This window comes from Passer domesticus, chromosome 1, assembly GCF_036417665.1.
Source record: "Passer domesticus isolate bPasDom1 chromosome 1, bPasDom1.hap1, whole genome shotgun sequence".
NCBI lineage: Eukaryota > Metazoa > Chordata > Aves > Passeriformes > Passeridae > Passer > Passer domesticus.
Window position 1 is genome coordinate 29,153,004 of NC_087474.1, and position 15,834 is coordinate 29,168,837.

The 15,834-nt window shown below is 36.3% G+C and overlaps 1 long non-coding RNA gene across 1 annotated transcript; it reads left to right on the forward strand.

Moving 5' to 3' along the window:
• Positions 1-321: 321 nt before the first annotated feature.
• On the forward strand, positions 322-15,531 carry LOC135287353 (uncharacterized). Its single transcript, XR_010351064.1, has 3 exons — positions 322-466; positions 6,261-6,355; positions 15,300-15,531. It is a non-coding gene; the product is annotated as an uncharacterized LOC135287353 (long non-coding RNA).
• Positions 15,532-15,834: the final 303 nt, after the last annotated feature.

The following is a 15,834-nucleotide window of genomic DNA, read 5'->3' on the forward strand; positions in this document are numbered from 1 at the left end:
CTGTTGTTTATAGATGTGACCTGTGATACTGATCCCATATTGCCATTTTTCAAGAAACTGATAAAAAATCACATGCACTTGAACATCATAACATGCTAGAGATATTTTACTTGTGGCTAAAGATTTATGTTTCACTAATCTGGAAAAGAAGCAGCTATCATGGAGATCCACTGAGCTAGGCCATGTAAAATATGCAAAGGAATTGTTTGTTCTGGCCCATATGAACACACAATCTATCTTTGTATGATGGAACCATAGTAATTCCATTGAGGGAATAGAGGGTGACTGTAGCATTTGGGGTTGTCATGGTAATTCCCTGTCAAAAGATTAAAAGGAGTCTTGAAGCCAGCTGCTAATCTCAAGGGATTCGCTGTGTCAGTGGAGATGAGGTCTCCTACAGGATGAAGCAAAACAAGAGCCCACACATCCTCTCTTGATTGCAAGGTGACACCATCCAGATTTCCAGGTAAACGTCTTCCGTAGGAAAACCAATACACTGCTGAGTAGTTCAGGGGAAAAAAAAAAAAAGTAGGTTCCACGTTGGCATGCAACCAAAATGTTACTGCAGCCAACAGCGTTTTGCTACAATTCCAAGTTGGACAAAACTTCTGTACAGGCTTTTTTTCTGCTCTTTCCTGTGTTCATGTATTCCACCATGACCTTCAGAGAAACATTGCCTGTCATAGTACTCTGTTTACTACCTGTAAGTTAAGGATTTAAATATTTATTTCCTTTCTCTAGTCTGGATGCAACTTTTACTAGGTGACTTTTCTCTGAGATGGGGAGAAATGGATAGAAGCTCATAAACATATGTAACACATTTTTAGAGCATGTGTTGGATTGACCTTGACTGCACCAGTTGCCAACCAAGCTGCTGTGTCACTCCCCTCCTCATTAGGACAGGGCAGGGAGAAAAAAAGATGGAAGAAAACATATGGGTCAAGATAAAAGGCAGTATAATAAAGCAAAAGAAAATACTGTACATGCAGAAGAAAGAAATCCAAAAGAATTATTGTCTACTTCCACTCAGCAGACAATATCCAGCCATTCCCTGGGAAGCAGGGCCTCAGTTCATGTAGCAATTGCTCCAGAAGACAAATGTCATAATGAAAAATGCCCCTCTCCTCTTTCTCTTAGCTTCTATTGCTGAGAAGAATTCACATGGTATGGAATATCCCTGTGGGTAGTTTGGGTCAGCTGTCCTGGATATGTTGCCTCCAAAAATCATGTCTACTACCTGCAGACTGCTAAGGGGAAAACATTGAAGAGACCATGTTGAGACTGTGTGAGCACTTCTCAACAGCAGCCAAAACACTGATGTGTTATCAACACCTTTCTAGTTACAAATACAAAGCACAGCACTGTGAGGGCTGCTGTGGGAAAATTACCTCAGCCAAACCCAGTACAGTTAATTAAGGCATTAGTTCAATAATGTTTGATGGACAGCTGTGTTTTTATAACTAGATATTATCTGAGTGTGAGGAAGATTCCCTACAGAGCACTGAAATTTCTGTAGATTTAAGCAATTTTTCTAATCAGAATAAAAAAAATGCTCTGTGCCCACCAACAGGATGTCCAGAGCAACTGCAATAGCTGGAATAGGTTCTTCCCTTTTTCCCCTCAATGCAGTGCACTGCAGTGTAGATGTTTAAGTGGCAATTTTAGGTTATTCAGTCAGGAACATAGCATTCTTTGAGGCTGTAGAATTATAGTCAAGAAACATAAAACATCCAAAATCAAAGCACAGCAAAATATGTGTTTCTGCCTTTTCCTTATCAAATCTGGATTCCTAGACTGCTTTCACACATGGAATAGAGTTGTAAGATAAAAGAGTGTTATTAAACGTTTGACCTTTGTAACCTGGCACCAGTCTCTCAACTCAGTACAAAGGTCCACCTTCCCCTCCTCACCCTGCTCTGCATGGCTGAGATCAGCATCCCTCAGCTCTCATCATGACTGCCATAAAGCTTAGTCCTGTCCTCTTCTAACCAGTCCCTCAATTTATCAGCTACCAGGTACCTGGCAGAAGTTACCTGCAGTGGTGCCTTCCTTTGCAATAGTCAAGCCTTAGAGTTGTGGTACTGAGGCATGCTAAGCTCCCTCATTAAATCCATTAAGGATTTACAGAATTAGCAACTATTTTCTTGTGAGTATTTGTTTAAAAAGAGCAGAAAACATAAGCAACTGTCTTAAAATTTAGACGCACTTGTAAAATTTTCTGCAGCTCTATTAAATATCTAATTGACTTTTGTAAATTGTGACAATTACAACTAAATTAAAACACTTATAGCTCCACTCTGGAAAGCTAATATTGGCCCCTTTTGAATGCCAAGAAAAAGAGTAACTTTGCATCATAAGCACGATAATTAAGTTTAAAATGCCCCAATAGACAGCATTAGGTGTCCTTAGAATGGGCTTATACAAAAGAGTCCACTGTATGAAAAAAAATTTGATTATTGTAATGAATATAAAGTTTAACATTATATATTTTATATATAATTGTGGAAAATGCCTGTCATGTCCATGGCAATGTGACCGAAGCTAAAAACTATTATGGCTCAAGAAAAAAAATTTGTATAAAAGAAACAGAATGAATTATTTGTGCATCATTTTAAAATAAGATATAGAATTATCTTATAAAAACTTGCCATTTATAAAATCACATAACTTTTCATATTTAATTTATCTCATTTATAAGTCGGCTCACAGTAGTTTAGTGACCTTCAGTAAGTTTTTCAGCAATGGTTATTTCACTGCATACAATCCAATTTATTAATTTTTTTCTGTTACTGTTTTTACAGAAGATACTTCTCTGTAGTATAAAACAAATCAGATTCTATGAAGCATGAGGAAAATGCCTAATGGAGGAATTTATTCTGTTTCTGAAAAATAATAATATTCTGAAAAATGTTCCATCACTCTTAATCTGTTTCCCACTATTCATTGCTGGAATTTTAAGTTGATCATTCCTCACCTTTTCCTTCTTTTACCTTCAATAACACCTCATATCACATTTATGTATGGCAGAAAATAACTGCAACTGCTAATGAAAAAACTTCTATTGAAAAAAATTATTCTACATGTGAATTGAGTTCATTAATCATCAGTACAAGGACATATTAATTATAATGATTTTATTTAAGGAAACACATGGTTATATGGGGAAGAACTTGGTAAAATATGTTGGCACCATGATTTGGACATTTTACATTTAATATGCTTCATTAATCTTATCATGTATGTATACCAATCACAGTTGTCTTGCCTTCATTCACAGATTTCCCCTGCTTTAGCAAGAAAGTCCCATCATGTGAATCCTTTCCTCTTTCCTTTTTCACATTATCTGTGCAATCAATCCAAAGAACAGGGTTTCATTTTCCCCTCTACAAAGTGTGAAGGCATTTCTTTCAAATCCTGAGGCATGAACATGGAACAAGAGTAGAGCTCCCCTAGCCGAGACCTCCCTGTAAGATTTACTGAATCAGGTCTCTGCAACAGGCCTGAACAGATATTATTCAAAACCAAAAGTTTTCTTTCATGTGCTTCAGTGACCTTCAGCTCTGATTTGCAGCTCAGAAGGGAAGCAGCAGAGGCTGTGGTTGTCCGCCAGGAGATGGGGTTTACCAACGTGGAGCTGGAGTGCAGAGCAGCACTTTGAGCAGGTGGTGCACCTGCAGGACACCACACAACTCTCAGCAGAGATGTTCCCTGAGATCCTGAATGTGGCAGAACAGCTCTGGCATGTGGCACTGGAGCCATTCCCATGGCAATGCCAGAGTTCTGCTGTTCAGACTGCCCCGGGGTGTCCCCACATCTGCGCTGGGTGCTGTATACTCCTACACATGTCCCCATTTCCATATCTGCACTTGGAGACAGATTCCCAACTGCAGCACCAGAGATGTACATTAAGATTGATGAACTATCATGTGTGGAACTGGAAACCAAATGGACAGCTAAGGTAACATATGCAGAGTGATACTGTACTATTTTTGTGGAATAAAGTAATGAAAGAACTTGTTAAAACTCAATATTGAAAAAAAAGAACTATACAAGTGAGCTCAAATATGCTTGATTTGAACAGCAGCTCTGAGCTTTGGGGTTTTTATTTGCCAGACTATTCTGTTTTGTGTATTTCAGAAAAAGTCAATCTACATATAAAAGAGGAGAAATAAGGAAAGTCAAAAACTTCCAAAAGACCACTGATCAGTCCATGAAACAACAGAAAAATAAAGAAAGAAATATTGCTTCCATACAGAAAAAGGCCAACATAATGAAAATGCCTGTAACTATGGAGATAATACACTTTGAAGCAACCTGCCTATAATAAAGTTTCACTTACTGGATTACTGAAAATATTTAATAACTTGTAGTACTGCCAAAGCTCAGACTAAACTATAGTTATTTTCCCTGTCAAAAACTATTCAGCTGTGCAATGTCAAGCCACCAGAATTGGTCTTTATTGCATCCGTATGAGAAAAGCTAACCACATTTCATTTTTCTAGAGTAACAGTTTTCTTTTTGTTAGCATGCTATGAATGTACTGGGAGATCAAAAAGTTATTATTTAAAACAAAATGTTAGAATGGTTCAAATTAAAATTAAATCATATTCATTTGTTGAACTGGCAAGACTGTGTAATCTGGTCATGTGATTGTAATTAATACAGACCAATGACTCGACAAAAAGCCTTTCAAAATATAGGTGTATTTATAAATATTTGATTTTAATATATCCATTAATAGTAACCTTTCAGCTTTTGGTACATTCCAAAGTTACTCAAATATTATGATAATTTGATCACAGAATAATATAATCTGCAAGTTTTGTTGCTTACATATGAACCTATCATTAGTTTATACAGTCAGGTGTTGTGGTCTAGGAATTGTACTCCCCAAATCAGTGTCCCCACCAAGACTCTCCCTTACCACACACTGGTGTCCCACTCCCCCTTCCTGCTGAAGTGGTACAGAATTAGAACTGGAGGCACAAAAGGTGAAGATCATGGTTTGAGATAAGAAAAAAATTACTGGAAACAGCAATGAAATAAGAAAATTAATAGTAACAGCAAAAATATTAATAAAATTATACAAAAGAGAGCGTGATTCATATGCAAAAATGCTCACTTTGGACCCCAACATTGAACAATGGTGGATGGCTTCCCCCTTATTTATGTATGACAGTCTAAAATACTTTAAAAAAACCATAACTGCACAGACACACAGACAATACTTTTACTTTAATGCCTTTTATATAACTATTAAATACCTTTATGCTTAATTGTCAGCCATTGCTTAGCCTGTCTTTTTGACAGAAATTCCGCAGATGGTGGATTATATTTAGCCAACCATAATTAGTATTTTGTTGTACAAAATAAAAAATATGGAAAGTGAAGTCTACAGAGGAAAAAAGGACAGAAAACACCTTTACAGATGGCAGGAAGAGGAGTGGAAGGACTTTAATAATAAGGGAAGGTAGAGGTATTTGTTACTGAAAGGTAAGCACAACAGGGTGTGCTGTGTGCTGCCACACAGAACCACAAGAAGAAGGCATCAAGGAAAAGCCAACAGAAACATTTACAAGGAACATATGGATTGTAGGGAAGGCAAAACACCAAATGAATGCAAAAACTGCTGAAGAAGCTATAAGATCACAGAAGTGAATGCAAACTGTCAAAGGAGCAGATGGTACCACTGATATTTGTTGGTATAGATGGGCAGCAAAAGACCTATCAATACAGGAAGCCCATCAAACCTTTTACTACATTCAGGTGTAATGAAGTTCACAAACAGAATTATGTGGGCATGTAGTATTCAGTAGTTATTTATTAGGTTCCGTTACACTTGTGAAAAAGCAGATAGTCCACAGGTGTCTGGATTTGCTATGAACCTGCTTCTGCATTAATATTAGACATCTCCTCCAGTTCTCAAGAATTGCTTCTTAAAATTCTGCTCTAACTGAATTCAGTAGAGAAATTCACATCAATTTTAATGTAGGTTTTGGCCTTTTTTTCTAATTAGGATATAAAAAAAAGTCTCCAGTTCATCTTCTGGAATACATTTATTTTTAAAATGTGTTTTTGGAAGACTATTTTAAACACGTGGGCAGCCTATTAGCTTTTTATCTTGCTGGGTTATTACCACAGAATTAGCAATAGAAAAATCATCTATTTTATATTTAGTATGCAGTACCAACATTTGCTGAGCCTTAAGGGAATATAATCCATCAAGGAAGGAAAAATATTCCTCTCTTCTTTTTCCACAGGGTTGTTTTCATTTCCTCCTGCCTTCCACTGGAAGACATCAGACCTTCCCAAGAGAGGCCAGCTTCAGAGTCTGAAAGCCAAATGACCTAGAACAGTGAGAGCTCTGGCATTATTCTTGATTTTTATATCTATTCTGCATGTAAAAGCTATATAAAGAAATTAAGGAGAAATATTTGTTAATTATTCAACTTAATTGCAGGCAGAAGCTACACGGTGAGATTGTATTTATTTTATTGTGCACGAAGACTTGTGCAAATGAACCAAAATTAATGCAGGTAGACAGGAAACAAAGGCAACCAGCAGGTCAAAAGTGCAGTAGACTTGCCATGCCTGTCTGCATAGCTTGTCCTCAGCTCAGAAGACAGGGAACTGTGCATCACTGGGAAGAAATGAGAGGAAGCAGCCAGCCCTTGAGTATGATTATAAAATAGCCCATCTAAATGTTATAACTAGGCTTTCAAGTGTTTTAAGTAAATGTTTGGAATAGTTCTCTTTTTCCTCCCTGTTCTTTTGAATTTCTAGGGTACTATGCAACTTTTTTTTACTTCTACATCCGTATCTCGTGAAAGGTCACATGAGCAGTATAGGATCAATTGAATAGTACATTAAATCAGATTATCACCAGTTATTTTTACATATGCTGTTATAAGTTCAGAAAGTGAATGAAAAAACATTACCAAGGCAAATATCATGGTCAGGGACAAAAATGCAAATGGTCCATGAGAGCAGGGACTTAAGGTCTGGTGCTCTGGGATCACAATTCCTTTAATATTGTCTTCATAGAAAAGAATTCTTGCACAGCTTCTGCCTTCAGAGCTTGCCATTGAGAAAAAGATTTATCTTACATATTTTTCACTATTTAAAAATTAACTTTTAGCTAAATTCACTGTCCTAGTTAATAAAGAGCTCTTTACCCCCAAAGGAATGATTTAATCTCAGGGTAGGAGCCATAAATCACTAGTTCCAGAAGCAAAGTCATCCTACTCTTTTCTCCACTGACTACCTAGACGTGTAGTTCAGAATACCAACTTCTGGACATCCAAAGTGAGATGAAACAAAACCCCTTACTTTGATACATAAATGTAGTTAAATGGCATGAAAATGCCTCTCTGACTTACTTGAGACTATGGCTCATGTCAGGAGACATTAAAGGATGTAACAGGGTGTGTGATTCTCTGTGGCTATTTATCCTTGGAGTCGACAATAGACTAGGTTGGATTTTAAGGCCAGGACTGTGATGAAATCTGGGAAAAGAACTATGGATAGAATTTTGAAAAGCAGGAAAATTATTCTGAAATCTGGCCACAGCAAGACAATTTTATTTCTAGTGTGCAGTAAATGAGCTTGCTTGTTATTTCCCACAGGAGAAACTATCACCATGAGTGAAAAGTTTCAGAGCTTGTCTATGTACAGCTGCAAGAAAGACATAGACAATTTAGAAACAATCATCCCCCCTGTGGTTGTGGTTTTTCAAACTGATAAGAGCAAAAATTATATAGCAAAAGGCTAAAGGTATTCCCTCTCCATACAGGACAACACACATTCCAGTTCTAGAAGTCTTTGACCTTCTTTAAACTAAGTATGTCTGCTGCTAATGATCAGAAGTTTTTTCCTGTAAAGTGCTTTAAAGTCGATCTGCCTCTGAAACCTTTTTTTGGGGGAGAAAAACAGATGGAGTTTAAGAAGATGGATTAAAGGCATTTCTGACAAGACAAGGCAGCTGCTCATAGTTACATTACCACAAGCCAGAATTTCCCATTTTATATTCAAAGACATGAATAATTTACCTAACACACTTTTATACTTCTTTGGTCTGTCAATTATTACCTGACCAATTTTGATCTGTATGTAAGGGGTTTTTTTTGAAGTATTTTATAACTAAATTTAGCTGCAGTTAATTGGGATCTCTTCTTTCTGGGCTTGTTTCACAGAAGTGGTTTCAGAAGGGAGGAAGCATGCATATGAGAATTCACTCTTGTGTGTATCATGAAGAAAAAATGTCTGGATAAAAGACTTAATAGGACTGAAAAACAGCATGGGCCCTTAGAGCAACAGAACTAGGAAATTAAAAGTATGCCATAAAAATTTAGAGAATTTTTATTAATATTCACCATATTTTCAATCTTCATTGTTTTTTTAGTGAACAATTAAGAGCCATAAAATTATTCCTAGACTGCAATTATAAGATATAAAAATCCAACCAAACCAAATATAGTAATTGCTTATGTTTATGAAAATATTTTTGAATTCTCCAGGATACCTTGAACTGATAACTGGTCAAGAAACCTTCTTTTTACAGAGATTTTTGGCAAAGACATTTAATATTAAAATTGCTACTGTTTTTAAGCATCTATCAATTGGATGGAAAGAGAGACATCATGATGAGCAAAATTTTAGTATTCATTTTACCTCTAGTTATGTTAAACCATAACTTGTGGGCCATGAAACCACTCTGTGAATCTCTGCAATCAAGGGCTAGTTGGCCCATAAACAGGAAATTACACTGTGTAAGTCTGGGAAGTTGTATGGGTAAGGAATCCATAAGCAACTGTTACCTACAGCACATACAAGGAATGAGAATGTTGGCCCAGTGACAAAGTTAACCACACAATTTGGCTATTCCTGAAATATTACAGATAAAGCACACAAAGTAGGTGCATTTTCTGCATTCTCTAAATTACAAGAGTATTAAATCTGTCAGAAAATTCTTCAGCACTGGTTTCTGTCTCAAAACTATGTATGGTTGTATAATTCAAACTGAAGTGTTTACATGTACCTTTATAATATAGTTCATGAGATATGGACATATGATTTTATATATATGTGTGTGTGTGTATAGTACATAAACCTCTCCATAACTATTGAAAATGTTCACTAATTCCTTTGTCACAAATATTTTGGACTCCATGTAAGCCATCCCAAAACAACTCTATGGCATGAAAGAGTAGACATCCCTGAGTCTGCTGGGAGGACCAGTAGAGTCTGGAATTTGCCTTTATCAAATTTATAATAATAAGCAATCCAAAAGAGTAAAAGTTCACGTTACTGACCACAGAATTATGGTCTGGTAGAAACCAAGATCAATGGTAGATCTCACTGGTAGACCCCATGAGTTTACAAGGCAGACACAAGCTTGATATACAATGCTGTGCTTGAAACTTGACGCAAAGGTGTTCCTTCTAGTCAGGAAGGCTCAGAATTTTCTACACCATGTTAATGACATTCATCCATGAGGATTTTTAAGGAAGGAAAGCACAGAAATTTAAATAACTCTTTGTGAGCTGTTGGAGGCCATTGTACACAGGAGCACACAGCAGCACACAGCTGGAAGCTGTGTGAGAGAGCAAGGACAAAGTCTGGATGTTAAAGGAGGTGGAGTGGCTCAGCTGGTCTAAATCAGTCTAACTGACTTTATAGAAGGATTTCAGTTTGGACCAGATGAGATCAGAGATCTAATATTAAAGATTTATTTTTTTTTAATGGTGAAGAGGAAATGTCACTTTCAGAAATTAAGATAAGGAATCAGCAAACTTTACTCCTATAAGTAATGTTTTCAACAGCATTTAGTTTTTGGACTTTGAAGCAATTACTCACTAATTTTTCAATGAGTAGATCAGGACTAGTGAATTTTAGACTAATAATTTCCATGGTGTTTCCTATGGTCAGTCTGCAGCTCTCAAGCTAAATTTGTCCAAACTACATAAACGAATGAACTCAGAATATAAAATCTGTTCTCTGGCTAATGAAAATAAGAGAGGTAAAACCACAGGTCACATACGGAGACAGAAGTGTAAGAAAATAATTAAAGATTTAAGAAACACTATAATATGTAAAATACTAACTCTTCCAAGGACTATCTTCCAAGGACAACTCAAAGAAGCAAGACTTATTTTCAAAATCAATTTGAATTCCTTAGCCTGAAGCAGAGAAAAATATTAAAGAATGAGACAGCTATTGGATTACTCCACGTTTTCACAATTACTGGTCTTGTCTGCCAGATAAGTCATTGAAATTAATTATTAGTTGTGATCAGGGTGTAATTTTTAATCAGTAAGTCTTAGGATTCCATTTCTTTACCTTAGACAATGCATTCTTCTGTTTTCATAAAAAAAAACAATTTAGACCAGTCCCTTAGCTTGTAGCAGCTTATCTTTGTTGTGAACAGAAATGAATTTACATGACCAAGACCAAAAAAATCTTACTTTGAAATGTCACTTAGAAAAATTCAATTTTTTTCCTTTTGTGGACCTAGGGTTTTATTGAGTTACCAGTCATACTGATGAACATCCCAGGTTACTCTAAAAAATCCTATCCATCGAGGGCAGTGGAAGCATCAGTGGGAGAAGCTAGAGAAGTGCTGTAGCAACAGAATGTGCTGATGGCACCAGACTAAGCAGGTTACCCAGAGCCTTGCACAAACAGCTGTTCCAAGACACCCAGTACAGAAGACCAAGTACATACAGGCAAAATTTCTAAGCAAGCACTGAAGTATCCTGAATAGAAGTCTTCCTCACATGGTTCTCAGTCCCTGTTCCTAAACCTGTGCCATCTTGTAGAATAACCTAAATTATTTTTGACAGATTTCCTCATTCTCTGAATTTTGTGACATTGAGGATCATTATGGAAGTCACTTTTGTGAGACCACAAATGTCTAATCGAAGTAAAACAACCTCAACAAGAGATTTCCTTTCAGTCATTGCCTGTCCCTTCTTCCACAGTAATGTACATTGATAGAATTATCACAAGTTCATTGCATTTGCTTGCAAGCTGGCAAAGACCCAAAATTCAACAAGCAGTAGGAGGAAATTAGTTTGGTTATCTTACATTCACATGAGTGTCCAAATCACTGAATTATTGATTTAAAGATGGGCAGTATCATGACTGAATTAAAGATAGGCAGTGTCATGACAGCTACTACATGAGGAACAGGTACACAAGAAAGGCTATCCAATAGTGATGCCCCTTCACCATCAGGGGAGTTTTCCCCTACATCTAATAGTCAGTATTCTACCTAGTTTACTCCAGGTCCCACAGTTCCATTGCTTCAGATGTTAAATCTACCACAGTAATGATTTTTCATATTTTCTTTTATATTTTCCTATAAATTATGGTGTAGAAGTACTTGGCAGAGAGATGACACATTCTTAGAACACATACATCCATGTTTTTCCTAAGAAGAAGATGGCTAAAGAGTTATAGCTTCAAAGAAAGCAAAGACTGCCCCACTATCATCAGAAAACCCAGTTTTGAGGCTAAATAATCCAGGTACCACATCATGTTTATTGAGCTACATTCCTATTGGAACCCAAGTTGGTTACTAGTGACTGAGCAAAGTGTGGCACTATGCCACAGACTCATACCAACTTGTTTGGTGACAGTTTCAGCTTTCTAACACCTTATTGAATTATTTCCATCTAGCCATATTCTTGCTCATGTAAACAAATACCAGAGCCTGTGTTACATGAGAATATTTTTATCAAATTCATTATCTTTTGAGCAATTCCTCAAAGTAAAAGTTTGATCCTATCATTGCAATACTGGACTAAAAAATTGCATTTAACTCCTGCATGATAAGAAATCACTTTCACTCAGCACAAGCAACAGTCCATCCTGTCATAAGATCACTGTAAAAATTAAAAAACTCCTCAGGACATAACTGTTTGAGAGAAATGCTGAAGATTTTAATTCCTACTTACACAACACAAATGGTTCAATTTTCATGATGTACAGTTCTACTTCCACAGAAATAATTAAAAACCTATACTGCACAGATTTACAGCATGGCATGGACCACTTTTGGAGTTAAAGGAGACCATGCAGATTATCAAATCTAATCTCCTGCAGGGTTTTTTGGAAAAAAATGTTTCTTTAATAAAGGCATACTTTGAATAACCTAAAGAAATTCAACTTTTGTTTCACACACTGATATTAAAATCCAAGAATAAAGCTAAGAAAATTCATACTTTGGGTTTATAATTAGAGCTTGTGGTTCATAGAAGACCAGAATGATGGCTATCATGTAAACTTTTTATATTTTTTCTAATTAAAATGAGTCTAGCTTTCTCATAACTCACTGCTGGTGGTCTGGTAATGTGACCACAAGCTCATTTTATCCTCTTACCTCATTGCTGTGAGTGCCAAGTACAACTTGTTTGTAGGTCTTCTGGAATACATATTACATTTACTGCTGGACTGCACAGCTCTTTTAGTGATTAAATAGATCTCACAAAGCTCACTAAACCTGGCTTTGCAGACAGAGGGAAAGTGAGGGGATGGCATGTAGCAGAAAATTAGAACGGCATGCAGGAACCCAAAGAACACGATGTAAATCAGGAGTGGGGGTAAGGCTAATGTTAGAAATTGAAAGAATATTCTGAACAAAAGCTGGAAGGAAGAATAATCCTAGAAGGCACAGAACTAGCTGAAGGGGGTGGAGAAGCAAAAGAAGCAATTACTCCTTGCTTTGTAGGATGTGTATGCAGGAGATGAATGAGACACAAACCACCTCCATCTCACTAGGTGTTTAAAAGGTGCAATTTAAAAAGGAGAAATAGAGTGAGATTTGTAAGAAGAGAGAAAAGGTGAAGTTTAAAAACAGTTAGCTGTGATAGAATGGAACAAGCCTGTTTCAGCTTAGTATATGAAATATAGTATACAAAAAGCTAAAATATATTATTCCTAATGTAATAGTTCCCTCCCCATTTGGGGGGGGAGGGGTTACTTCTTCTTCTCTTTTTTTTTTTAAAGTCACAAAGTTTTGAAAACACTCAAATTTGCAAAAAGGAAATACACAAGTCACATGTTAACGATAAGTATTCTAATAATAACTATTGAGAATATAAAGTACAATGTTAAATAAAATTTGGGAACATCAAATGTAAACATAATTCCAGTAAAAAATTTAAGTTTTTTGACTGAGAAGCAATGATTTAAAATTTAAAATTACTGCATGAAGATGAAATACTACATTTCTATGTTTCAATAGCTATTTGTAGACAGAAATGTTGGCTATTTCTGGAGTTTATAGTTACAGGATCAGATAATGCAGAAGAGCTCTTTTAGGAGATCATCAGCAAGAAATATTTAGATCCAGTGGTTGAGATTATGGTCAGGTTATTTCTGACATCCAAATCCAAGACGTTTTGGGGTTGCTTGCCAAGGCTCTCTTTGCAGCTGTAAAGTTTCTATATTAAAAATATTAACATGACAGACATTCCTGTGATGCTGACACGAGTTTGAAGGAGAATATCTTTTTTTTAAAATACAATTTTTCCCTCGGTAAATTTCATCTCACATTTAGAGCTCTGAAAAGGGAAAGAAAGTTTTCTCAGAGGAGAAGCAAATGAATTCTAAGGTCTGATCATCTCTGCCACTTTGCACTTTCTGAGATGACACTTGTACAATAGGGTCTCAACAAAATGCTCTCTGACAAATATTGTAGCATTTACAACAAAATTTGGTATCTCTGTGCCTTAAAAATTTGGTATTTCTGTTTTTGCATTGGAAAGTGAGAGATAGAGATTTAATTAATTGTGTTTGCAGAAAAGTTCAATGACAAAAAAAAGGTATTTTTAGATTTCTGTTACTATTGAAGCAAAACACAGCAGCACAGTGTAAGCTACTTTCTGGGTCTGACCTCCTAAAAGGCTGCCCTGCTGTTTCCTGGAGCTGCAGTTCTGGGTTCTCAGCCACTCCCAAAAACAGATATAATTTTTGTGCTTTGAATAGAGATCCCTCCATATCAAAACCATATCTCAGCTCTCTGTGACCTGATTTCCTTCACTGCTTTGTGTTGTCACCACTCAAGAAACAACTTCTAGCTTTTGTGCTTAAAACCACTTAAATCTAATTTGGCTTCCATAGAGGGATTTCACTCTGTACTGACACTCTGGGCACAGTCAGTTCACATATTAAAAGCACAAATCTTAAATTCTTGAATTTCTAAACAAAATCACTCTCAGAGGAATTTTTAAGATGTTCACAGCCTTAGCAGTTTGGGAAGGATGGACCTCCCATCAGCTTCCCTCAAGTTTGAATCTCTCTCTGGCTTGGACACATGGGGCCCAGCTGGCTGTCCTTGACAGCAAGAGTTGGTTTTGCATCCACTTTCTATAATATTGTCTTAGATATTTGTCTGAAGGACATCTTGGCATCTACAAGTAAACATCCCATTCAGGAAGGCCTGTGTGTACACAGTCTTAGTCATTTATAGAAGAGCAGGATGCTTCTGAAGAAAATGCTAAATTTAGACTGAAAACTCTCATTCATCAAAAAAACCCTCCTATTCAAAAGAAACTTTTTTCTTCCCTCCCCCCACTTAAAAAATATTTCCTTTTAGGTTTACCAAACCTATATGAGTTTCCCCTTGAGCATAGCATCAATTTTTTCATTCCCAACCAAGGATCAGGTAAGAAGGAAATAGTTATTTATTCTTTTTTCTTTTTTTCTTTCAGCCAAGATGTGTCTTTGATTAAGAACTTTCTACTTTTCTATTGAATGCTAGAGCATCCAATGTTCTTTTAACTAACTTTGGTCTAGCTTCAGCTGAACATTGGAAACAAAAACTTGCTTGCTAAACAGCTCAATCTAATGCCAAGCTCTAAAAAATAAGTCATTAAATGTACTAGTAGATATGTGTAGCTAACAAAGCAAAAATGTTACTTTCTTTCAAGTGAGCTTGTGTTTTCATTTCCCTATTGCACTGAAAATTTGTATTCTTTTACAAAAAGCTTTCTATTTGATGTAGAACTACAGCTAGATATTATTATATTATGTGGTTATATTATTATAATTAGATATAATAAAGAATGCAAGCATAAATAAGGACAGATCTTATGAGGAGAAACAGATTGTGGAACAACAGGGAAAGGATGGGACCAGGCTAAGTGGAAAGAACCTCTTTTACAGGGAGAGCACCCTTTGGAAACACACTGTTCTGTTAGGATCTTTCATGTTTCAAGTCATTGGTTTTAAAATCATGCAAACTTTGAGTATATGGCATGCCATTGAAAATATTAAATTTTGTCTTCTTTTGTTAGGCTGCAGCACGACATAAGGAATGCCAGTAGTGAGTTAAAGAAGATATTTGTGTCAAAAAGCAGAAGAGAAAGAGCTATGCAGTGCACAGCACAGAAAACATCAGCCCTGAAGCTGTAATAAGGGAAGAATTGTGTGCAGCCACCACGACCAGGTTGTGTTAATGGTAGTGTACAATGTTATCCTCTTCTGGACAGAGCACGTCCTAATTACCAACACAAAGACCCTTCTTTGAGGTCCCCACACGAGCATGCAAAGCAGAATAAGTAGAGATGTTTGTTGGACCTCTAAACAGAAGATATTAGTCCTGAGAAGTTTCTGAGGAAAGATTTTTTTCATCCCATTGCAGGTATCACAGGAAATTTTTTTGTGTATCATAAAGCAAGATTCTATCAAGTCTGATTTTAAGTAAAGAAACCATAGTAAAAGTTAAAAATAATATTCCTCTTTCATATGGCTTCTTTTTACAGATTATTTGCTCTAACTATATATGTAGTAAGAGCTCTCAGCAGCTGATGTGGCATTTCTCTTCTGAAT